This window comes from Megascapheus bottae, chromosome 9, assembly GCF_031878675.1.
Source record: "Megascapheus bottae isolate mThoBot1 chromosome 9, mThoBot2.hap1, whole genome shotgun sequence".
Classification (NCBI taxonomy): Eukaryota; Metazoa; Chordata; class Mammalia; order Rodentia; family Geomyidae; genus Megascapheus; species Megascapheus bottae.
The window spans coordinates 18685095-18711605 of NC_143517.1; the positions used below are offsets into that span (position 1 = coordinate 18685095).

Below are 26511 nucleotides of genomic sequence, written 5' to 3' on the forward strand. Positions count from 1 at the left end.
CAGATGATGACATCTGCTGAGCTGTCAAATACTTCAACAGAACACTCAGTAAGCCCTGACTTTTCTTCCAGTCCTGTCCCTGGCCACCAGAGAGATGACCACAGAGCTCTATGGCTAAGTAAACTAGGAATGACCCCAGAGGAAGCAGGAGGTTCAATTCTTTCCTTTCTTATTTTAAGAGGATTTAATGAAAACAGATTCTTCAAATGTGTGGAATGGTGGAGGGCAGCGGTGGATTCATTCTAAATTCTCAACAGAAAAAAAAGAGGGGAATTTGGGGGGAAAGCTTCGTGGGAGGGGGCTAGGGGGGAGAAGGAGAAGGATTTGAACTGAGCCTAGAAGGAAGTAAAAGGATAGGAAGTGGAGGGACCGCAAAGCCTTCTTTAGAGGATGATTCACACCTCATTCCTATGTGTTGGAGCGTAGGTACTGCTGGAGGGCGGATGGGAAGTGGGAAATTAGTGTGGAGACAAAAACTGGCATCCTTTGAATGCCAGGATGGGGAATTTCATGACATGCTGGGGAGCAGTGCCAGGGGTAGGGCAGGATAATAATATCTGAAGAAGATACAGTAGGAAAGTTGGCAGTGGGGCAGAGAGGGTGGGGCTTGGAGACATGAGAACTTTCTTACATGGACCAGGCTGGATTTGCTGCTCCCCGAGAGAGATAGGAGCTGAGACCCAGAGAGGTTGAAAATAGAAGATTCTGCAGGACTAAGGCCAACTTCTTGCAACCCATCAATATAGCAACACAGCAGACAGGGAAGGGATGAGGAGCACGGAGCGCACCTGGTCCCAGTCTAAGAAAGACCAGTGTTTACTAAGCACTTGGTCTCTGGAACGCCTGGCTTGGCAAATAACCAAATACCACACATCTTCCTCGTCCACTCCATCCTTCCTAAGGCGGCCAGTGGACCGGGTGTGCTCCGGGAGCCGGAACCGCAGGGCTGGAAACCTTGACTCCCTTCCCGCCCCCTCCTTCTCGCAGCCTGGGCCAGCTGCAGTGCGCGCGGTTTGTTTGCCTGGGGTTTTGCATACACATACTGAGTTGCCTTTTATTTTATCCCTCCCTCCCCTCCCCACACACTCCGTTTCCCAGTCAGTTCAGCGGTGTCCCGAAATTCACCCCCAACGTAACTTCTGCCTCTGCTCCTCCTCTTCTTGGAACTGCCTTTTGTTTGTCTGGCAGCGTTGGTGCCATGGGGGTGTGTGATGATGATAATACCCGGGCTTATATAACCCTCTGCATCTTGCAAAGCACTTCACACACAGCCCCTGAAGTATCTTGGGGCTGGGGTCAGGCCCCGGAGGCTTAATCTACAAATAGGAAACCCGAAGGCACAGAGGGCAGGGGGGAAGGGCGGGAGGGAGGGCGGTGAGGATGGGGGGTCAGGCCTTTTTAGCTCCCCAGGACTCCTCGGACATCAGTCACAGCTAGCTAGGAAACCTTGTGTCTCCTCTCCTGGGGGAGGCAGGAAGTCCCGCAGCCACCTTATCTCTGCTCCTCCGCCTCTGCCCTGTTTGTTCCCAGGGCTTTTTGTCTAGAGAAGATTGGGAAGGCGGCATTTGTAAGTATGATGCTCTACTTTTGCTTTCAAAGGGAACAAGACAAACTTTCCTTTCTGCCCGGGTGCATTTCATGGTATTTACTCATTCCAATCTTTTTCCCTCCTTGGGATTCGTGGAAGATGGAAAATGTGTTTCTGGCCAAAGTTCTCCACCCGATTTGGTCCCTCCTCAGAATCCTAGGAGGGGAAAGAGGCTTCTGTGGAGAATTCACTTAACAAAACTGAGGAGAGGTGCCTAAAGGAGCCGCCTTCAGGGTCATTCCTGCCCTGCCTGGCAGTAGACACACACACACACACACACACACACACACACACACACACGAGGGGGAGGAGTCCTGGTGAGTCAGTGGCTGGTTAGGCAATGAGGAAAGCTGCAGCCACTTTGATCTTCAGGTTGTCTGTCTTGTATACTCTCCATTTCAGTTAAATGCAATCGTTGAAAGTTTCTGTTCACACTGTGAAATAAATCCCGTCTTTCAGTCCAGGATGGAGACACACTGGCTTCTCTCAGCTGTTCAATGTTTGGTAGATATGTTTGGTTTTAATTTTTCACTGCATGGCCCAAGGGTTTAATATTGGAGGAACATGGACACAAATTTCTAGAACACTGGCAAACTAGCAAACTATGTTTCTATAGAGGGAGGTACAGCCACCTCTTCCTTGGAGTGAAGTGTATTCTTTGAGACATTGCCTTTCAGTCTAAAGTAAGTTTAAACTGTAAAGCACTCGAAGAAAGGTACAGCTTCTGAACATGTAGAGTCTCTGATTTTCCCGTTGACGCCAAGAAAATAAAGTTTTCAATTGCACCTATTTATTTATTTTTTAATTATCTTCAAATTGAAATCCCAATTTAACATATCCATAATGTGCATTTATTAAACTGTGTCTATAATTTGTTATTGTATGAGATATAGAAATTTGTTTCCTTAATAGTAATTTAGGCTGGAAAACTAAAAAAGTATAAGTTGGTCATAATATGCAAAAATATAGTGAATAATGTGCTAAGCATGGTGGTTTTTTTTTCATAAGTTCCATTATTTGTGTTTCAATAAACACCCATGAAACCCTTATATGTATATATGTTAGTGTGTACATATATATTTATTTAATGCCCTTGAACTCTTCAATTTTGTTTCTATTTAGTGTTCATTGTTTCACATGATATGTAATATACAATATGAGCCAAAAAGAGAAATATTTTATATCAAATTTCAGCTGATAATAGAGCTGTATTTTTAAATTGAACCAATGTGGTAAACTGTTTATCTGTTTTTAAGATTTATATATGTTAAATGACATTTCTGTTTCAAATTATCTGTGGTTTTCAAGACATTCTAAGACATAATTAAAGTTGAAAATAAGACTGAATCCTGGTTGCTTTTACTCCAGAGTGATCTGTGATCCGCAAGTGATCTATCAACACTAAATTCTATCCTCTAGCTAATTTGAGACAAAGATTAGCTATATAATCTCAACAGCCTCAGAATCATCCCAGTTACAGCAGAAAGAACACAGGCTTTCAGATCATTTAGAAGCTTGATTTGACCATTACCTGATTGTACCTCCAACAGGAAGATCTTCACAGTTTTCAACTCCATATTTCATACCTATCTCATCAGACCAAGGAACGGATTGTTGAAAAGATGAAAAGGAAATAATACATGCAAAATATCTAGCTCAGGGTCTGAGAACCCCAGTGGTTCAGGCCATCTGAAGGCTTTTTCATTTATTCTTACTTTTTCATCTGTCGCTCTATTCATTATTTTATGGAACACTTGCCATTGATTTGAATGTGTTTGTGCTAAAGCACTGTGACTCAAAGGTGAATGAGATTAATGTCCTGCCCTGGTAGAGTTCATAGTGGCAAATCAGACCAAAAACAAGAGATTATTTTTGTAACAATGTAGTACCTGCAAAAACAGAAGTTATGTTGAAGATTGAGAGACAGTGCAGAGGGGAGATTGAATATTTATGTGAAAGAATGCCCAAGCAACTCAAGTGATGCTTACTGAATTGCAAAAAAAACAAAGCAGAAGGTAAGAACAATCGAGAAGATTGGAGAGCAGGAGGTATAAGTCAGCCTAAGAGCGGGAACAGAGTCAAGTGGGCAGAGTATTTAATCTAGAGGCGTTCAAGGGTCAGTAAGTGCCTGATTATCAGCATGTAGGCCCTTCATGCCAAGTGCATGGACCCACTGGGTCTCGTGCAACAAATTCATCCAGGAGCAGCATCAAAGTTGTAGTCTGTTTTGCAGTATCATATGCAGGTAAATAGCCTGAACTCAAATGTCAATCCTAAAATATCATTCAGTGGGATAATATTGTTTATTTTATGGGACTCTTCTGTTTGTTACAGCAATCCAGTTCAGTTTTTAGCACAAGCTCCCTACTTCATCTAGGTTGGGCATTTTAAGGATTATTCTCAATTAATGGAGAGACTATAAAAAGAAAAAAAAAGAAAAGAAAAACTAAGAAGACTGAGAAGAGACGCAATGCACATCTTAGAAAGATTTCATTTTATGATTTATTTTGTGGTGCTCAAATCCAGGGCCTTACATATGCTAAGCAAGTACTCTACCACTAAAGTATACTTCCAGAATGGTTTTCTAGAGGTGATCTAGTAGCCCATATAAAGTGTGGGTTGGGTAAAGGCCTAGAGGTAGCAATACTGTAAACCCAGAAAACAGGTAAGAGACCATTGTTACAAAAAAATGAGAAGAGGCTGAGCTGCTTCAGGTGGATGCTGAGTGCAGATTCCAGTCATACTCAAAAAGTAGAACATTCTTGACTTGGGATTGACTGGACAGACTAAAGAATATTGTACAGGAAACCCTTACAATATTTATTTGTCTTAGGTTTTAGCAACTAGGTATCTCTAATGGAATACCATCAGACATGAAGACGTACAAAATTTACAGCAGAAATAGTTTTTTGCATCAATGCCAAGGTGAGATGTCAGGAAATTTAGATTGCAACATTACATACAATTTTTTTTCATTTAAAAATGTCTCAAATTCACCAGATGTGATGAAACATCTGCAGTCCAGCATTTAAAAAGTAAAAGCAGGACAACCATAAGTTTGAGGCTAGTTTAAGACCCAGTCTCCAAAACAAACAAATAAATAAAACCAAGATTTATGTGTGTGCGTATGCGTTTTTCTCTCCACTTTTGAAAAGCAATGTGAATGAAGAGTAATTTTTTTCTCCCACTTGCTTTCTAACTCCATCTTCCCCCATCCCATATACATCCAAGAAACTTTTGTGCCTGAGCTCCCTGGCCTTATAGATTTTTTTAACCTTGGGCTCTTTAATTTTGTGTCTTTGTCATCTGTTGATTAGATTTGTTCCCATTAACGTTTCAGCAAGAATGACCTGTGTGAGGAATCTTGCTGTGTACCCTCAAAGGAAGTATTTTTTTTCTACTGAGTAAAATGGAATGTTTGTTTTTAAGTGTGTACTTATAATGCATTACATCAAAAAGAAAAGCTTTCAGAGTTTAATAAGATTTTCTTCCTTCTCTTGAACTCAGAGACTAAAACAATGCAGGCAGTTTCTTACCTAGCCATCAAATAGCCTACAACCATTTCATCCTTCCTCCATGTGACCACAGAGTTCCTCTCATACTCCTGAATGATGCGCAATTAGAGAGTGACATTTTGGAAAATTTTTAAACATGACAACTGGGGGAGTTTTCATATTTTGAATGAATAGACAATTTGATTTAATAGACAGGAAGCTGTGACTTTTTAAAATCTTTGAGATCTGATTACACGATAACCTTGGTTTTTTTCTACTCTTTCACCCTCACTAAGCTTCTATGACAAAGCTTCTCTCAGGTTTCCTGGATTTTAGAGCTCTTACCCACCTGAAAGCTTCAGAGCAAACACCACTGATTACCAAAGGGGTTTGGCTCCAGACTTTAGGGCCCTCTGGCAGACTTGTATCATATTTCTTTCTGGTAGGTGAATTCTGTTTAAAAATAGATTTAAGACACTTTCTGTTAAACTATAATTTTATTATTATTATCATTTCTTAGTGTTTGATTGTAATCTGAATTCCAATTGGCTTATGATGGTTCACCTCTGAGTTCGCCAAACTTTACGAATGGACTTTTATTTATAGGCCTGAGATCTCACCCAGGCCTTGTGCATATTTGGCAAGCAGCCTAACATAGAGCTAGATATCTCATGCCACTCTGACTTTTGTTTAATTATTTGTACAAAGAAGTTTCAATTCCACAACCTCTTTGACTTTTGAATGCTTAAAAATGTTTCTATTTTTGCCCAAGTACTTCTATTAAAAAATAAAAATAAAAACTAGAGCCCAGTGTGTGGTTCACACTAGCATACTTGCCTAGCACATGTGAGATTCTTTCCTCAGCATTGAGAGAGAATTAAATAATAGTAATAATAATGACTTTCTTCTGGGTGCTGGTGGTACATGTCTATAATCCTAGTTACTCAGAAAGCTGAAATCTAGCAATCTCAGTTAAAAGCCAACCTGGAAAGATCTATCTGAGAAGCTCTTGTCTCCAACCGACTAGCAAGAAAAAAAAAAAAACACAGAAGTAGGAGTGTGGCTCAAGAGGTAGAGATACATCCTTGAGCTAAGCCAGGGTGCTAGGTCCTAAGTTTAAGCTCCAGTGTATACACACACACACACACACACACACACACACACACACACACACACACAGTTCCCAAAGAAATTATTAACATCTCAGCTATACAAAATAATCATCAAATATAGACTTCAGAATACCATGACTTACATGGGAAAAGGCAGGGGCTGGGAGTTTGGCCTAGTGGTAGACTGCTTGCCTAGCATGCACGAAGACCCAGGTTCGATTCCTTGGTACTACATACACAGAAAAAAAAAAAAAGCCACAAGTGGTGCTGAGGCTCAAGAGGTAGAGCTGTAGCCTTGAGAAAGTCCAAGGACGGTGTTCAGGCCCTGAGCTCAAGCCCAGGATTAGCAAAAATGAGCAAGGCAATGTTATAGAGAAGTTGGCACTGGCAGAAGTTGAAGAACGCAGTCAGCTTCCATATGTGGTATGGGCCATCCCACATTTAGTTTCCTCAGGCCACTTAAGGTCTTGGCATCCTGAGTAATTGCTGCACACTTCCCAATCTCCTTGAGTTTGCTGACATACTGATTTACTCTAGTCTGGTTGCTGCCTGAGCTACTGTGCTTTGCCTACATGCTGTTTGGAGAGTAGATGGATCACAATTGTGCAGCTGTCACACACCTGACGTTCAGGAGGACTGCTGGATTTTGCTGCATTTCTGAGCTCCATGGAAACCTGGAAGCTCCCCAGCACCAGTGGGTTTGGCTTCTTCCCTGCATGTTTGTGGGTCTCCTGCCATGGTACATAAAGCAATAGTCCCCCATGCATACACCTCCGTCCACAGTAGCAAGATCTGTGTGGTTCTAGACAAGTTTGCTAATGAGAACCTTCCCACCATCTTGAGGGAACAAAAGCAGAATGTACTTCAGCAGCAAAACTAAAGCAAAACAACTCATAGAGGACAAAGAAAAACTATACAAGAAAGTCATCCGTTTATACATCTGTCCAAATGTGCACGGCCCATTAATGTTTCAGCATTTCACTACGAACGGTGCTCATGTTTTCCACCAGGGAATGTTATTTTAATGACTTTTCTTTGTCAGTCCTGAGGCTTGAACTAAGGGCCTGAACACTGTTCCTGGCTTTCTCAAGGCTAAAACTCTACCACTTGAGCCACAGTACCACTTCTGGCTTTTTTCTATGTACGTTGTACCGAGGAATCAAACCTGGGTCTTCGTGCATGCTAGGCAAACACACTACCACCAGGCCAAATTCCCAGCCCCTTAATGACATTTTTCAGCAACAAAATCTGGTGAGTTTATGAAGTTGGAGAGCCAGGAAATGCAGTTTCTGAGCATGTGAGAAAGCCAACTGGGAGTTATGTTCCATCCTCCAATTGCTTTATAGCAGAGACTTCTGAGTGTTAGTGTGGTAACATGCTGATGAAGAGATGACGCCAACTCAAACATCACAAGTACAGCTGTTAACCTATCAAGCTTAAATTCCCAACAGACTACCAGCAGATGAAATTCTGACACACAGCCGTACTTATTCAAATCAATAGGCAGATAGGCCAACGCTTTATAGACTTGAAGAAAGGTTTTCAGAGGTCTTCCAATCTTATCCTATCCTTTCATTTTAGGAATAGAAAACTCTAAGATTCTAAACTCTCTATCTCTGTGTTCCTGTGTGCCTGCCTGCCTGTCTCTGTCTCTGTCTCTGTTTCTGTGTCTCTCTGTCTCTGTCTCTCTCTGTCTCTCTCTTACACACACACACACACACACACACACACACTCATTTTGTTCTGCATCATGACTTACAGAAAATCTCACATCTGACTTGAGTTAGAAAACAGAAGGGAAAAATGAGCCACAGTCAACCAGTTTCCTGGTTCATTTTATGGCCCAAGTAACCCAGTGATGTGGGTCAACTATTCATTCTTCCTTGAGGGATGATTCAAGATTTCAGATGCTTTTTAGCCAAAGTATCTGTGTGTGTATGTGTGTGTTTGTATGTGTGTGTGTGCATGTATGTATGTGTGTGTGTGCTAATACTAAGGTTTGAAGTCTGCACCATATGTTCTCACTTAGGTTTTCCTGTTCAAGACTAGCACTCTACCACCTGAGCCACAGCTCCACTTTCAGTTTTTTAATGTTTAATTGGAGATAGAAGTCTCTTAAGTATGTCTGCCCACCCTGACTTCAAACCTTGATCCTCAGATCTCAGCCTCCTGAGTTGCTAGGATTATAGAATTGAGCCACTGACATCTGGCCTCTTCTCAGGTTTTCTTACATGGACATTATCACATAGTCCACTAAAGAAACAGAAACAACCTTTCAGACTATGCAGAGAAAATAATCTTCACCCTCACTCAGCCAATCAGTGCTATATGTCTGTTCTGTAGAGGTGTAATTCCAGAATCTGCTGCCCCAGAAGTTTACAAAACTCTCAGAAAGTCAGTCGCCAGTGTGCTATTGCCAGATATGACATTATATTCAAATGTAATCTTCAGTGGGTGCTACATATTGAACTCGCAGCTTTATACATGCCAAGTGTGTGCCCCACCCCTGGGCTAGCCACACCCTACCTCCTCAGCTGTAAATTTTTACTTCATGGAATCTCCAGGTATCTAAATAATAATTACAGGCACAAGTATTTATAGGTCATAGAACTTATTTTAAAAGTAGGTATGTGCATGATGCATATAATAATTTATGATATTTTAGAGTCTTAGTTACAGGATGTGAGAGAACTCAGTAATTCCTAGGATGACAGTCATAGGGGAGGGTCTGAAGGCCTAACAGATGGGTCCAGCCAGATCACAGAGGGTAGCTTAAACTTGGCTATTGGGGAGTACAGCTGCTGTGTGGTATGGGAAGAGAAAAGATAAGGGCATCCTGTACTAACAGACCAGCTCAAGGGAGACCCAGGTCCAGGAATCCCAGTGTTGGATTCTTTCAGAAGTAAGGGAAAGACCTGAGGCCACCCAATTTAATCAGACTCATAAAACAGCATTGCAACTCTACAGCAGGAAATATTCCGTACTCTTACCCAGATATTCTACTTCATGCATATCAACATACAATTGCATTCACCAGTGGAGAGGTAAGAAGGTGACAGATCAAATGCTTATTAAACCTACAGTATGCATGGGCAAGGGATAGTTTTGTGGGTATTTTTCTTTTGCCAGTCCTGGACCTTGAACTCAGTGCCTAGACATTATCCTTGGGCTTTCTCAAGGCTAATGCTCTACCCGTTGAGCCACAGCACCAGTTCCAGTGTTTTCTGTGTATGTGGTACCAAGGAATAGAACCTGGGTCTTTCTGCATGGTAAGTAAGCACTCTACCACTAGGCCTATTTTGGATTATTTCCTCTTCTGTCTTATAAATTGTACACATGGGAGGGAATGTTTATATATAAAATGTGATAGTCATTGTAGCAAAATGTGTGTGTGTGTGTGTGTGTGTGTGTGTGTGTGTGTGTGTGTGAAATAATGCATTTAAAATGGGTGCTTCAGACCCAAGCTGAAGGCTCAGGCCTGTACATCCTACCTACTCTGAAGATTGTGTTCCAAAACCAGCCCAGGCAGGAAAGTTTATGAGATTCTCATCTCCAAATGACCAGCAAACACCAGAAGTGACACTGTGGCTCAAGTGGTAGAGTGCCAACCTCAGAGATAGTGGTCAGGCCATGAGTTTAAGCCCTATCACCAGACCAAGAGAATAGAATAGACTAGAACAGAATAATGAGTATTTAATTTCATTTAAAATTTCTACATTTATTTTAGTCACATATTTTAAACATCATAAATGCAGAATACAAACAAATTTAACCATGTGTAAACACTTGCTTTGCTACTCACCAAATAATACCTTGCAGAACTTTAAAACATTTTGTGATTCACACAGTTTCCTTTAAAATAGATCCCACAACCTGAAATTAGACAGCCTGCAGACTTTGCACTTGGAACACTGTAAACTTTAAGAAAAGCAACTCCGTTTTCTGAAATTGAGAAAAAGAATCATGTGAAATGAATCTGATATAAAGTCTTTCCCTTGATGACGAGGTCACATGGAAAGTTCTATCAAAGCACTGAATCACTTCCAGTGCTTCGAACATTCTAACAAGTGCTCCTCTGATCAATTTGGATACACTTTGAAAAAATGATATTCTCCTTCTGAGGCTCTGAAAGGGCAACGTCAGAAAGATGAGAAATTGCTGACAAAATGCAGCTGACAACACCTTTGCTCTCCTTCTTTGTAGGTACTGAGGGGCCACCCACCGTTGACTGAAGACTGAATTTAGTAAATGAAATGCAGATTCTTCAAGACAGAATAATTGCAGAAAGTCTCCAAAGGTATTCACATTAAATTTGTATCTCTTAATTACTTGAGCCAGAGGGCCACCTGAATACTCTGTGTACTCTTGTAGCAGGGACTGGCTAGTGGATGGAGAATAGTAAGTGCTAGAATGTCAGGAGTTGATAGTGTGATAAGGTGCTGTAGCATTTTCCATCACTGCTGAGGGAACTGAAAGTGTCTTCAGTGTGATTCAGCCATGTCATGAAGTTAGCCCCCAGAAATGTCACAAGGGCTATCTGGAAGGTGAAAATCGAGGGAAATCATGACATTATTAACAGGATGAGCTTTTCTGTAGGTTGGGTGAGGGGATTAGAGAGGCTGTGAATGACAAACCAGCCACTTTTAGTCATCATTATGTCATGTATCATAAGTGACAACTATACCACTGACACTTGACTCATTCACAGATTGTCTTCATGCCCTGGAAGACAAACATAAATACCAAAATGCTTTCTTAGAAGCAGAGAGAATTGTGGAAACCCATCATGAGTCTTTCCTTAAATGTCAGCTCTACCACAACCAAAACTAATGCCAGTGGCCACTGTTGAGTTCTTTTCACTTCAAACCATTATTCATCACTGCCCTTAGCTTGATTTTCTTTCTAAGCCCTGTGTTGTCTCAAGTTGGCTTGAATCACTAAAAAGTTCAAAAACCACACACATGCACACACACACACACACACACACACACACACACACACGCAAACAACAACATCAAAACAGAACAGAATCTTTAAGTCTCGCTTGAATTTCAGATTTGTTTTTTAAAGATTGGATTATATAGTTATTCCTTCTAATATGTAGGAATTAAAATTTGTGTATTATTTTTACAAATGACAAGGACTGGAAATGTACGGGTACCTGCAAGCAAGTGCTGTAAAATGGAATCATAGGCAACAACAATTTTCTCCTCCTCAAATTGGCTGGTGATAACCAAAGCAGGCAGTTATTTAACTGTGTCAGCAACTTGTTACCCACAGGCTGAATCACGATACAAGAAGAAAAATTGCAAATGAATTTCCTTTAAATCTGCGCACAGATCTGGGTATGGTAGCGTGCATCTATAATCTCAGCACTCAGAGGCTAAGGAAAAGGATTGTGATATAAGGCCAATCTGACCTATTACTAAGAACCTGGCTCAAAATAAAGCAAAACAAAAACCCTGCAAACAAGAGGATAACTGAAACCAGAAAAGGATATATGTATAGTGTTAGGAATAAGCTTAATAAATGGAACTACGACTTAGAGTTCTTTATCTTCATGAATCAGTTCTTAAAATGTTTCCTTGTGAACTTCTATCCCAGTATATCACTTTTCTTATTGGAAAGAAAGAGGCTACTCTCCCCTCTGATGTCCTCAAAAATTAACTAGAGGAGCTGGAAAACCTCAACACTGGAAGACATCCTTTATCTTCCCAAGAGATCATTGGAGATCAGGGGTCTCAAAGCAAATGTCTTACTTTTTTGTGGGTGCTACAAGAACTGCTTTTTTGGGGGGATCATGGGCCTTGAACTCTGGGCCTGCGTTCTGTTACTGAGCTCTTCAGCTCAAGGCTACCACCCTACTCCTGTCCTGGGGCCTGGGCACTGTCCCTGAGCTCTTCAGCTCTAGGCTACCACCCTACCCTTGAGCCAAGAGCCACTTCCCATTTTCTAGAGGTTAGTTGGAGATAAGAGTCTCCTTTTGTTTTTTTTTTTGTTTTTTTTGTTTTTGTTTTTTTTTTTCCTGCCAATCCTGGGCTTGAGCTCAGGGCCTGAGCACTGTCTTTGGACTTTCTCAAGGCTAGAGCTCTACCACCTGAGCCTCAGCACCACTTCCGGCTTTTTTCCATGTATGTGCTACCGAGGAATCGAACCCGGGTCTTTGTGCATGCTAGGCAAGCACTCTACCACTAGGCCAAATTCCCAGCCCCAAGTAGCCCGTTCTTAAAGCCAGTGAATTTGCAGATTTCTCTGGTTTTTGGTTTGTAGTCCTAGTAATCAAACCCAAGGCCTTGCACATGCTAAGGAAAAGCTACTGCCATTGGACTATGTCCCTAGTCTGGTGAGTTTGTATTTAAAGAAAATAGCAAATGCCAATAGGTTGAGAAATACTGTGCCCATAGTCTATCCACCTTTAGCTGACTCCTCTGTATACTGCTCTGCAAGTACCTGCTCCCAGCATTAAACAAGGCTACTTCTCAGGATGCTTCCGCATAGTGCTTTGTCTAATAGGATGGGGTAACAAGCTGCAAGGATGTTGATAGGCCAAAGGAAAATCTTTTGCTCTTGCCCTAATGATATATTCAGGCAGGAAATTAAGAGAAAAATAGCCAGTCCTGTTGGGGACTGGACGGGGGAGTAAAGGAATTAATTATGTGAGAGACAAGGGGCCATCAAGAAAAAAGAATGGGATGATGTCATGCTTTACCGAGACAATCACTGAAATGAAATCAGGTCAGACAACAATAGTCTTGTTCTGTGCTGTGAGAGATTACTATGGGATGATGTATTTGGGGGGGCGGTGGGAGGAGGATCTAGGAGCCCCTGCTCACATGAACCTTGAAATCCCAGAAGACAAGAAGAAAGCAGTCATTCCAGCCAGTACTCAAATGACCTAAACTGGGTCCCCAGCATTAAAGATTATGAGTCATAGTTTAGGGTAGGAAAAAAAATGTTCCCAGTTCATAGGGCATATTGAATTTAAAGAAAAAGTGTAAAATTACATAACGTGGTATCAAACTACATGTTTAAAATCAGTACTTATTTCTCTAGGATAATTTTGCATGGCACAAGGAAGTTAGAACAGAATATATTCTAAAAATACACATTCTGAAATGCTACCTTAAATACAAGGTAGGGGTGATTAATTCAGCTTATTTATGAATGAAGCATTTCATATGTGTTGATCTTGAGGTCCTGGTTAGAGTGGCAAATGCATCCAGATTGAAGTACTTCCCCTCAGTGGTATTTTAATTTGACCTCTTTTAACTACTTAGATTTTGTAAGCGTGCACTATAATTATAAATGAAGGTTAAACTTTCAAAGAATAGTTCGGTGGAAAGGTCAACTCTTGTTAAGATTCTGTTGTTCTTGCATTCATAAAGTTTACAAGACATAAGCTATTGCTGTGTTTTTTTCTACACAATTATAATGATAGAATTGAAATACCGTAGCCTTTATTTAATTAATTAATTTATTTTTGCCAGTACTGGGGCTTGAACTCAGGGCCTGAGCACTGTCCTTGAGCTTTCTCACTGCTAGAGCTCTACCACTCGAGTCATAGCACCACTCCGGCTTTTTCTTTGTACTAAGGAACCAAACCTGGGTCTTGATGCATACTAGGCAAGCAACCTATCACTGAGCCATGCTCTTGCCCCTGAAATAATGTAGGCTTTTTATGTCTATGTCTGTGGCTTCAAAAATTTCTAAAAAAAGAAAAAGAAGAAGAAGAAGAAATACATGTTCATTGTCAGGGTCTCACAGATTTAAACATGTAAAAATAAATTGGATTCCAGTGAAAATTCATACTTGCCTTAAGATTTGCGCTCATATTGCTGAGGAACCTTTCTTCATAATCAATCATAGAGGGGGTGCAATGATATTCATGGGGTGAATGTATCCACAAACAGTGGATTTTCTTTTTAATGGAAAGAGGCAACAATGGGATACAGTCCAGAACCCCCCTGATGTAAGGGTTATGGATATGCTAGTATTGTTCCGGGGGGGGGGTAAGTTCACCATAGTATAATGGGTTATAGAATTCTTTTTTACTTTTTTGTTAGTCCTGAGACTTGTACTTAGGGCCTAGACGCTGTCCCTGAAATTCTTTTACTCAAGGTTAGCCCTCTTCCACTTGAGCACAGCACCACTTCTGACTTTTTCTGAGTAATTTATTGGAGATAAAAATCTCACAGACTATCCTTCCCAGTTGGTTTTGAACCTCCGTTGCTCAAATCTCAGCCTCTTGATAGATATGATTACAGACTTGTGCCAACACTGGAAGAATTATACTCTTTAAATAACACTAAACTGGCAATCAAGATGTCTGGCCTTAGACATTGTACTTCATAACTTTCTACAGGCTAGAAGGCATTTGTCCTTGTTTTCCTCACTGGGATATTATAAGCATGAGATAGAAATGCAAAAGCACTTTAGGAGGAAGCAGATGTGGGAAGCCATTCAAATACAGCCAGTTGTTATCAGTGTAATACTAAAAGGCTAAGGTATTGTGTGGTAATCATTAGTTCCCATCACACCATCATTCCCAGCGCCTCCTCCCTCATTATTCTTTTAGTTTTATGTCTGCCTGCCAGTAAACTAATCCCAATGTGTATTTTTGGATGGTTGGCAAAAATTCAAAGCATGTTTTGCAAAAGAAGAAAGATTAAGAAGAACCTGTAAAATTATTATTATGTGTTTAGTACATTAACTTAAAAAAAAATAGCACAAGAAAATACAATGAATATTCTTAAGACAGAAGTGGGGGAAAATCAACATGCAGTATACTCCCAGAAATTCAAGTAAGGGTTACTGTAAACCATGTGCATTTAGAATGATCCTAGAGGGTGAGTATTGCTTTTAATAGCCTGTTAATCAGATAATAACATGCACTAAAATGGTTGAAAGATCATCTTTATTGCCGTACGCCAGTCAGAGGCCAGTGCTCACCTTCCGGGCTCGTTCCAAGACAGCCTTTCTCTTGGAAGTATTTGACGAAATTTCTGGTTACTTTTCCCACCCCCCGCATATATCACCTATAGTATCAGTTTAGGAGTTAGAAGTGTTCAAATGTCCCCTCTGGCTGAATAGAAAGGAATGTAATTCAAGTTTCTGTTGTAAAAGTCTATGTCATGTGCAAATAGTAAAGCAGTTTGTATGGCATGACTTGTGTCTACATGTATGAACTACTGTTACAATGTCAACAAAACGCCCAAAGGTGAAAATGATTCTCACTATCTAAGCACTTTCTTTCTTTCTTTTATTTTTTTGGTTGGTTTGTTTTTTGTGGGTCATGGAGTTCAAATTCAGCCTGGGCACTGTCCCTAAGCAATTCAGCTCAAGGCTACCGCCCTACCCTTGAGCTATGTCCCACTTCCCATTTTCTAGAGATTAATTGAAGAATCTCAGGTCCTTTTGTGCCCAGATTGGCTTTGACCCTTGATCCTCAGATCTCAGTCTCCTGAGTAGCTAGGATTACAGGCGTGAGTCACCGCGCCGGCCTGTGTTTTGTTAATGGGCAATTTGTACAGGCAGTAGGCCCACCTGGTTATTACTAGATTGAGTTATTGTTTTGGTGGATGCTCAAAATTATACCTAGTAATGTAGGTTAGTGTACTAGAAGAAATGACATTTCATACCATAGGAATCCTTTGGGAAAGGTGCAAAAATTAATCACTTACAAAAGTAATCTTGTCTCCTTAAAATAGAAATTGCTTTTATGTTGGATTTATATGACGTGAATCATGGGAGGAATGTGGTCCAGGGAATAGGAACAGAAATTTAGGAGCCAAGCTGCTTTGGCTTGAGCCCTTGGTATGCTATTTGCTAACTGACTTTGTTTCTAAATACCTCAAAGTCTTTGGATATGAAAATCAGAGGCAGTAATAACCATCACCTTCCTTTAACTGTGTTGAGATTAGATGATTTCAAATGTAGGAAATGTATACTTTTTGCTTGGTGATTGTTTTTTTTCTCCTTATCAGTTATAAGGCTTGAACTCAGGGCCTGGGGTGCTATCCAGACTAGTGGTCTACCACTGAACTACAGGGCCACTTCTGGTATTCTGGGGGTTAATTAGAGATAAGAGTCTCACAGACTTTCCTGCCCAGGCTGGCTTTGAATTGCAATCCTCAGTCTCAACCTCCTGAGTAGATTGCAGGAGTAAGCCCCCAGGTCCACACTGGTTGGTAACTATTATTACTACATATGACAATTTAAAAATCTAATGAATGTACAAAGTAGATACCATTAGTCCGTCTTACAATTGACAAACTTAATTTTACACACACACACACACACACACACACACACACACACACACACACAGACTAGCTGGAGAAACTTGTCTCTAGACACATCTCTGTGGAGACAGGTGCTGTAAAAGAGTAGGCCCACATAAGCTCTCCCAAGTAACAGCAACCATAATACTGTATACTTAAAATGTACTTTTGTATATCCATAAGACTTTTTGACAGTCAAGTGACATGATAAGTAGTCTAGCAGGATATTACCCATGAAAAACATGGCTTGGTTTTATGGGAAAGGGCTTTGGCAGTACTCGGGTTTGAACTCTAAGCCTTGGCCGGTGCTCTACCCCTTGAGCCATGCCTCGAGCCCTGCTTTTTGCTGCTTATTTTGGAGATGGAATTTCTTTCTAAGCTGGCTTTGAACCAAGTTGTTCCAGATCTCAATCTCCTGAGTAGCTAGGATGACAGGCATGACCCTAGCTTTTTGTTTTGGTACTGAAATGAGAAACCATATTAAATCTTTTATCCTGTGGATATAGTTCAACCTTTTCCCACCTTGAGTGGACAGGACAAAATTAACAAATTGAAAATGACTAAAATTCAACAAAAGACCCTTCTGAGGGAAGTCTTCATGATGGAAAGGATCCAGATTCCATTCACCAGATATGCTCACCATTAGTACCTCCCACAGAGCTGGATGCTCAGACCCACAACCAAATGAGTCTGCCTCTTCAAGCATATTTGAGACTTTATTGTTCAAGCTGTTTTAGTTTCCATAGCAAATGCTGGGAAGATCTAGAGATAACCCAACAGGCTCCACCCCACTCATGCCCAGACACAATCTCCTGTTTTGCCCACATCCCTTCCCAGTGTGTTCATTTGTTACAATCAATTAACCAGCATTATCACTTCGTTGTCACCCAGAGATTCAGTTTACTTTTGGCATTGTTCATTCTGTCTGTTTGGACAAATGTTCAATGACATGAATCATCAAAATAGTTTTCTGGGGTTTCTTTGCAAATTATGTACATTTCTTGATTTTTTGTTTTAAATATAGCACTACAGCACTCATTAACGTGCTATTTAAATGATGCCATGTTACAGCTCCAGGCTGAGATTACACAACATCCTGCACTTCTCTTTGTGTCATTGGTAAGATTCCCTGGTTGAAAAGAAGGGGAAAATCCTTAGAAGTGTCAGGATTCATAAGTGTTTTAGAAAACTATTTCTATGTATTGGACAGCACTGATTCTACTTGTGTTTTCCACAAGTATGTCTTATATAAAAATCATGTTTTATATAAAAATTTAAAATTCAGATTACATGTCTAGTGTTGTCACAGGATATTAAATAACTAATACAAGCTGAGCACCAGTAGCTCATACTGTAATCCTGGCTACTCAGGAAGCTGAGATCTATCCAAATTCAGTTCACGAAGGGGAGTTCATAAGACCCTAAGCACCAATTAACCACTGAAAAGCTGTAAATGGAGTTGCGACTCAAGTGGTAGAGCACCGGTCTTGAGCATAAAAACTAACGGATGGCTCCCACACTCTGAGGTCAGGCCTCATTATTTGTGTGACAAACACACACAAATAACAGATGTAAAGTTTAGCTCTTCCACTGCTCTCCTTGTCATTAAGTATTATAGCTTTCCCAAGAGCTGATAAGCCTCTGCCACACTGTTTTGTTTTATATAGAATTGCATTTCTTAATACACTTGCTAAGTTTTCAGCAGTTTTGTCTTTGGTTGGTTTTTTTGTTGTTTTTATTTTTTGTTTTCCAATATTTTTCCACTCCCCGGTGCCTACTCATATGCAACTTCATGTCCATTAGCCAGCTGATGCTAAAATTGTCCTACAGATCACTGACTCATTTTGCCAAAGAATTTTTCCTTTCAAGAAACTGGGAATTAGACTCAGATTCACATCTTCACCTGTCTTCTTCTTTTTCGTTTTCTTTGCCATTTACTGGGACTTGGGCTTGAACTCAGGACCTCAAACTCTTGCTTAGACGTGGGATTTTTTGTTTTTGTGTATGTATACTGGAGGCTGGTGCACTATTACTTGAGCCACATCTCCGTTTCTAGACTTTTGCTACTTAATTGAAGATAAGAGTCTCTGGGACTTCTGTCTCATCGACTTCAAACCATGGTCCTTAGATCTCAACCTCCTGAGTAGTTAGGATTACAAGTATGAGCCACCAGTGTCCAGTTTTCTAACCATTTATTTATTGTTTGTTATTTTGAGACAAGTTCTCAAGATGCCCCTGCCTCAGCATCCTAAGTAGCTGAAATTAACAAGGGCATGCCACTGGGCCCAGCTTCTTACATTTCAGATTTCTTTCTATTTCCTTTACTCCTGGTAACAAGTCATATTTTCTGTATTTTCCAGATACCTGCTAATATTTGATTGGCTAATGGATATTATGAATATAACAACATTGAAAGTCTAGATTTCCTTTGAAAAGAAATCTGGGTTTTATTTTGGCAGGTTGTTAATTTACTTCAGCAGCAGCTGACTCTTTGAAAGCTTGTCTTTCAGTTGTGTTAGGTTCCATCCAGAATGATCTACTAGTGAGCCCAGTTCTAAGGTTTGGCTTTCCTGGATTCCTCACTCATGTATGGCCTCCTGAGTGTCTCCTCTTTGTTCATTTCTTTCTCCTATGGTCAGGAATCCAGTATATCTCAGCCACATGCAGTGTAAGCTGTTCAAATTATAGCCCTCGGTAATTGTCCCATGTGGACTCCCATTCTAAATCTCTTTAGCTTGTATTCAGCCAGTGGCTTCAGAGGGCCTCCTAAAAAGGTTCCAAACATTTTCTCTTGTGGTTCCTTCCTCCCTCCCGCCTAATCTAGCCACCTCCCTAGACAGCAGTCTCCTCAGCTCTGCCTGGATCCCCTCTCTATACAGAACTCAGGAAGCATCTGCAGTAACACACACCACACCGTGCCCCTCTTTGGGGGACCATAGCCTGCCTAATGACTGAGGTGGAAGTTTCCCAGAGTACACTGCAAAGTTTTCTGGTAGTGAATGACCAGAAGAGGGGCCACCATGGCACAGTTACTCCACCATGACCTACTATTTTATTTTTATTTAGAAACCTGGTAGTGGTAGAATCTCATTCACCTCTCGAGGCCCAGTATGAAATTTAGCACATACATAGCTGACACAACAAATCTTGTTGAATGCCCATTGTTAATATAATCAAAACTTTGCATATACCATACTTAGTTGAAACATTGACATACAGACCAAAATGCTTCTATAACATGCTTTAGGCATGTTATAGGCAATAGGGGAATCCATTAAACAACTGAATATGTAGGAGCTAGATATCAGTGCTTGAGCTGGATTGATTCGATACTAAGCTTAAGACTTGATGGTCTTCACAAACCTAAGATTTGTATTTGGAAGCGAAGATCACATGCTTTCTATAGATACTTTGTAGGATAGAAATCATGAGTTCTTCTAGATTTAAAAGTTGTATGGTATGTTTGTAGCATTTAGTCCATGAAGTTGGCAAACACAGAACCAACCTGATTCAGAGCAGGATTATAAACGTCCAGACTACAGCGCCATTTCCTTTCCAGTCCACAGTACTATGATGGCTTTTTATTAAAATTGAAGTGGACTTTGAATGAAAGTCTGTAATTATTCCCCTGTAATAAGAAAATCAACTAAGAAAAGAAGTGTGCACAGTAAGAACTGCTATGGTACCCAGAAAGGGGAAGGCATAGAAGTCCTGACTTTGTGCATTACAAGTACCTCTCTACCCAGCTGCCAATGGCTCTCACATGAAATCCTAGCTATTCATGAAACTGAGATCACAGGATCAAGGTTCAAAGCCAATCTGGGCAGACAGATCTATGAGATTTTTATCTCCAATTAACCAGCAAAGAGTGGAAGTGATGCTGTGGCTTAAGTGGTAGAATGCCAGTTTTGAGTGAAAATGCCAAGCAACAGCTTAAGGCCCTCAGTTCAAGCCTCAGTACTAGCATAAGAAAGAGAGAAAAAGGGAAAGGAAAGGAAAGGAAAGAAAAAGAAAGTTTCAGTCTAAAATCTTAAAACACAGGAGGTTTCATATAAGAGAAAGTGAATCTGAAAGACTACTTATATCCAAAAGCATGTGAAATTTGTGAAAGTCTGTTTAAAAAAAAAAGCTGGGAAGCCTAAACTACCTAGAAATAGAGAAATACCTCTTATATAGAAGTCTTCATTTCATTATAAACTTAACTTAAACTTGTGCATGTTCACACATTCATACACAGACACACTCAAATACACACTGTAGGTCAATTCAGGGTTCATACTATTGCTATCATTAGTACTGTAGTGTTTTAATACTTTTGCCTCTTAATCCATAGGAGTCTTAAAATTCTTTTTGTGCTCCTTTTCAGCTGTATTTATGGTCTCTTTCAATGAAAGCAGTGAATGTTTTAGGTCAAGGAAGTCTGCTGTGATGTGGTATGAGCCCTGTCAATTGATTCTTCCAGTTACCTTCAGCAAGCCACCTTTTCATTTTTGTTCTTTGATTACACAACTTTCCAGGTGGAAATAATAATGGGATCTTCACATGCCTGTTAAGGATCCCTAAAATTCTGATACAAGGTATCAAAAACTGATGCAGGAAACTTTTCAAAGTAATAATTATACTTGTATCAAGCCTGAGTGACATGGTGTTCTAAAAGCAGTGATTTCAGTTCATGGTGGCAAAATGGATTAAAACTAAGGGCTTCGTTTCATTTTTCACCCCCACCATTTCTCCCTTGGTTTACACTCCCTGAGTAAGAATTTGAATCAAAATTTTGCCAAAGCCTCAGGTTCCACCTGGTTTGGGGTTAAAACCACATGAAGCAAGCCACTGTAGTTTGCATAGTTTCCATTGGAAATGATCTGCCAGCTAGGGTTCTCTTTCAGGGTAAGCCAGAATCACATGAAACTTTGCCAAGCTTTTAGATGAACCTGCTGTAAGTTTTTATTTTATATCAGACTCTGAAATGAGGCCACTTACTTAGCTCTGTCTTTCCAAAACCTCTCCGTGTATCATCCCCAGAGTATGTGTAATCACTCATGAGGCTGACAGCCAGTAACACCTTGTGGTAGTGTAATATCTCAGCCACTTGGAATTCATTCTAATTGGGAAACCAGATCAACTGTCCAATAGAGACTCTGGTGTCAGACAAAGCACTTTGGGGAAAGAATTTCCTTTGAAGTGACAACAAAAGGATTTTCAAGTAAATAGCTGAGACTGGTTTAATTCATTCCTCCCTGTGCTTCTTCCTTCACCTACATATTCATCCACTGGACAGGATTACTCCATTAAGCCACCCATCACTGTGGCAAAATAACTGGAAAAAAACCCAATCAACTTAACAGAAGAAAACGTTTGTTTTGACGGGTAGTTACAAAGACTTCAGTCAGTTGGCCCTGCTTGGGACCTGTTAAGACATAGGATTTCCTGGCAGAAATGCATGGCAAAAGAGGCTGCTCACTTCAGGTGGCCAGGAAATGAAACCGGAAGTGGAGAGGGACCACATCCAGATATCCCTCCAAGGCCACGCCAATGACCTAACTAACATTCTCAATACTTCCTGAAGATTCCAGCAACTGAGCCAAGAATGTGGCCTAGTAGTAGAGTACTTGCCTAAAATGCACAAAGCCCTGGCTTCAGTTCCTTCGTACTGTATACACCAAAAAAGCCAGAAGTGGTACTGTGGCTCAAGTGGCAGATCACTAGCATTGAGAAAGCTCAAGGACAGTGCCCAGGCCCTAAGTTCAAGCCCCAGGACTGACAAATAACAATTCCAGCAACTTCCAGTTACATCATAGGCTCTTTGGAGTGTACCTAAAATCACCACATATTCCAGATGTCCTATGTGGAGCTAAGGATTTCTTGTTTCCCCAGCCAGGTTCCAGTCTTGCTGTGGTCCTAGGTCTCCTTCATGTGTCCTTGTTGCTCCCTTCAGGACTTACGCCATCATATTGAGAATATGCAACTTCCTTTTTGTTCTTTAGAGATTTCACAGCTGAGTTTAAGTCACAGAAAAGACTTAGTCCCCTTCCCCTATAAGCCTGAACTCAAACTCAGGAACTGGGAGCTATCCTTCAGCTTTTTGCGCAAGGCTAGTGTTCTACCACTCGAGCCAGAGCTCTCACTTCCAGCTTTTTGGTAGTTTGCTGGAGATCAAAGACTCATGGATTTTCCTGCCAGTCTGGCTTTGAACGTCAGTTCTCAGATCTCCAATTTCTGAGTAGCCAGGATTACAGGTATTAGACCCCAGTGCCTGACTTGCATTGAGCTTTTGAACAATGTTTGAATTTTTAAAGTTATGGAGACACATAGAGATGAACTGCATACATTATGAAGTAGATACGAATCTTTGGGGAATTCGGCGGTGGAATATAATGTTTAAGGAAATGTAGTTGGATGTCAAGTCTGCAAGGGGTGGACTGATCATAGTTAACCTTCATTGTCAACTTGATTGGATTGAGAATTCTGAAGAGATTAATAAAGGACAACTAGGGCTGCACCAATGGCTCATGCCCAAAATCCTAGCTACTCAGGAAGCTGTGACCTGAGGATCACGGTTCAGAGCTGGCCTGGCATGAAAAACCAGAAGTGACACTTTGGCTCAGGTGGTAGAGCACGAGCTTTGAGCTGAAAACCTCAGGGACAGCACCTAAGGCCAGAGTTCAAGCACCAAAGCACCATGACTGACAAAAAATTTTAAAAAAGGACACCCTAGGCACCTAGGTATGTCTGAGAGGGAGTTCCAAGAGCCAATTAGGTTGGTTGTTAGTTGACTAATCCTCTGAAGAAGTCACAATATAGTAACCTCATCAGGATGTAGCGAAAGTAGGAGGTAGGTCTAGTTGGAAGAAATAGGGCTCCAGAGACTATATCTTGTCCTGGATCCTTTATTTATGTCCTCTTCCTGATTCCTGTCCATCATAATGTAAATCAGTCTTCACCCTGTCCTCCTTCCATGATAGATTTACATCTCTGAAATCATGAGACAAAATACATGATTCAAATGTAAATAATACCAACACCAATCATAATGCATAGAAAGCTCTAGATATCATGAAATAAAAACAGGGCAAAAAGATAAGTTGCAGTGAGAAAGAAGGTTCAGAACAAAATGTTCAGTGAGACAGCAAATGGAACAAAATGAGAAAGCGGGATAACTTGAACAAAAATAAAGGAAGTGTAGAAGTAGCAACCAGGTATCTTGACCACAAGTGTCCCAAACTAAACAACTGTAGCAAAAGCCCTGATGTGGACATGTACCCACATAATGGAGGAACCACAGGGAGTCCATTAGGACAGAAATGAGCAACTAAACCAAGAAGGTAATAGAAAATGAAGCTAAAGTCACAATAGGATAGGATAGGATGAACCTATAGAACAAGGAAGGATTTTGACAGTTTCTTTGACTGAAAGGGAAACCATTACAGGTTTTTAAATTTTTTTCTTCTTTTTTTTTTTCCCAAAAGAATAGTACATCCTAATTTATATTTCAAAAGGCTCTTTCTATCACTCTTAGAATAAATGGTAGATGGGAAAAGGGACAAAGAAAAGACTTATTAGGAGACTATTGAAACAGATAAGAGTACTTCAGATTTGATGATAGAAATTGAAGGAGCAAAATTAGACACATGGTCTCTACATTTAAAGGGGAACCAATGGTATTGCTGGATCAATTGGATATAGCAGTGGAAAATATTAGAAAAAAGAGGAAGGACAGGGGCCAGGAGCATAGCCTAGTGGTAGAATGCTCGCCTAGCATACATGAAGCCCTGGGTTCAATTCCTCAGTACTACATACACAGAAAAAGCCAGAAGTAGCACTGTGGCTCAAGTGGCAGAGCACTAGCCTTGAGCAAAAAGTGTCCAAGGACAGTGCCCAGGCCCTGAGTTCAAGCCCCAGGACTGGCCAAAAAAAGACAAAGGACGGGAGTTAAGTAGTTAATCAAGCTTGAGACACTTATTAGACCTCCAAATGGAAATCTCATTCATTAGGCAGTTAGACTGATGAACATGAATTTGGAAATAAAAATTGGCTTTGGAAGTCATTATTATGATAGCCACAAAGATGTAAGACAGAGAAAAGTACCCATAGTGTACTCTAGAATTTAGAGGTGAAAGAGAAGAGAGATCAATAAAAGAAACTAGGAAGAGTTCCACGGAAGTAGGAGAAATACAAAGTAGTGAAGAAATTCCTTGGAAGTTAGAGCAAAATGGTATTTCTAGAAAAGAATGGTCAACCCTCTGACACATCTGGTACTTTGAGGATCAAGATTTATCAGCCCAAATATCATTAGTGATGTGTGTGAGAGCAACATTGGTGAAGTGAGGTATGAGGTAGAAAAGCCCATCAGCTAAAATGAAGAAAAGAAACTAAGATAGAAATTTATCAGCCCCTAGGCTGGGAATTTGGCCTAGTGGTAGAGTGCCTAGCATGCATAAAGACCCAGTTTCCATTCCTTGGTACCACATACATAGAAAAGGCTGGAAGTGGTGCTGTGACTCAAGTGGTAGAGCTCTAGCCTTGGGAAAGCTTAAGGACAGTGCTCAGGCCCTTTGTTCAGTCCCCAGATCTGGAAAAATCAATCAATCAATCAATCAGCCCTTTCAACAATGCTGCTGCTAATGAGTTAAAGAAATGCAGCAGTATATAGAGTCAAAGGTATATATCTTCAAGCTAGTCCTGGGGCTTGAACTCAGGGCCTGCAAGCTATGTAATTTGTACATGCGAGATGAGTACTCTACTGCTGGACCATGCTCATGTCCCTCATTTTTTTTTGCCAGTCCTAGGACTTGAACTCAGGGCTTGAACGTTGTCCCTGAGCTCTTCAGCTCAAGGTCACCGCCCTACTCTTTGAGAGCCACTTCTGATTTTCTGGTGGTTAACTAGAGATAAGTGTCTCATAGACTTTAGTGACTGGGCTGGCATTGAACTGTGGTACTCAGATCTCGCTCTCCTGAGTAGCTAGGATTACAGGCGTGAGCCACTGGGCCAGCTGTTCAAAGATTTTTTTTTTTTTTGGTAGGTCATGGGGCTTGAACTCTGGGTCTGGGTGCTGTCCCTGAGCTCTTCAGCTCAAGGCTACCACTCTACCCTTAAGCCAAGCCCCACTTCCCATTTTCTAGAAGTTAATTGGAGATAAGAGTCTCAGGTTCTTTTGTGCCCATTCTGGCTTCAAACTGTGATCATGATCATGATCTGTCACATCTCAGCCTCCTGAGTAGCTAGGATTACAGATGTGAGCCACCTCACCTGGCTCAAAGATATTTTTAAATGATAGAATTAACAGCATTAATTCCATCCATAGTAGTGATACCATTTTGAGAGGAAAAAGATGTGAGCATTGCTAGAACTAGGATTTTGAATAGATGAGAAATTGAACCCTAGTACACAGAAATAATTGCTTCAGAATAAGAGAACATAAATCATTCATCTATGTAGACAGACAAGAATAATAGAGTAGATGTAGGCAGGTAGGTAAGTAGACCACACCACACGAATGTGGAAGTTCTTCAGTTGCTTCTATTTCCCCTGTGAGGTAACAAGCAAGGTTGAATTATGGGTCAGGAAAGAAAGAGGTGATGTGAAATGGACATTTGAGAGGCTGGAAAAGTAATTTAACTGAGGAAATGAAATGTGATCACCTTAAAGCTAAGAGGCCTAGAGGATCTTGGCCCTCAAATGTGACCTAAATATGACCATTAGGGTCAATTTTTCTTCTCCAGGTGTGCTGAATTGCACAGATGCAAAAAGGAATTAAGGAGAGAGTTGGACTAACTTTGGTCTAGGTATCAAGCAAGGATAACAGTACAGGAGGGATTTGAGAGCATGTGCAAAAGTCTGATTACAAAGCCTGATTGGAATTCAGCCTAATAAAGGAATGAACATGCAAGGAAGTTGGCCTAGTGACAGTGTTGGGATCTCGGGACTGAGGAGACTTCCAGGTCAAAAAATTGAAGATGACTACTGAAAGTAAGGATCAGAGAAAAGGCTGCATGAAATTGGAGTGATGGAGCAGGAAGGGAGGGGTGATACCAGCA

The 26511-nt window shown here is 40.7% G+C and overlaps 1 protein-coding gene across 5 annotated transcripts in view; it reads left to right on the plus strand.

The window, feature by feature from the left end:
• Sulf1 (sulfatase 1) overlaps positions 1-26511 on the plus strand; it is a 173397-nt gene that overhangs the window by 29674 nt on the left and 117212 nt on the right. For all 5 annotated transcript variants that reach the window (XM_090338922.1, XM_090338925.1, XM_090338923.1 and 2 more), the window contains exon 2: positions 10398-10491. The gene's annotated coding sequence lies outside the window, so the exon portion shown is untranslated. The remainder of the gene's footprint in view (positions 1-10397; positions 10492-26511) is intronic.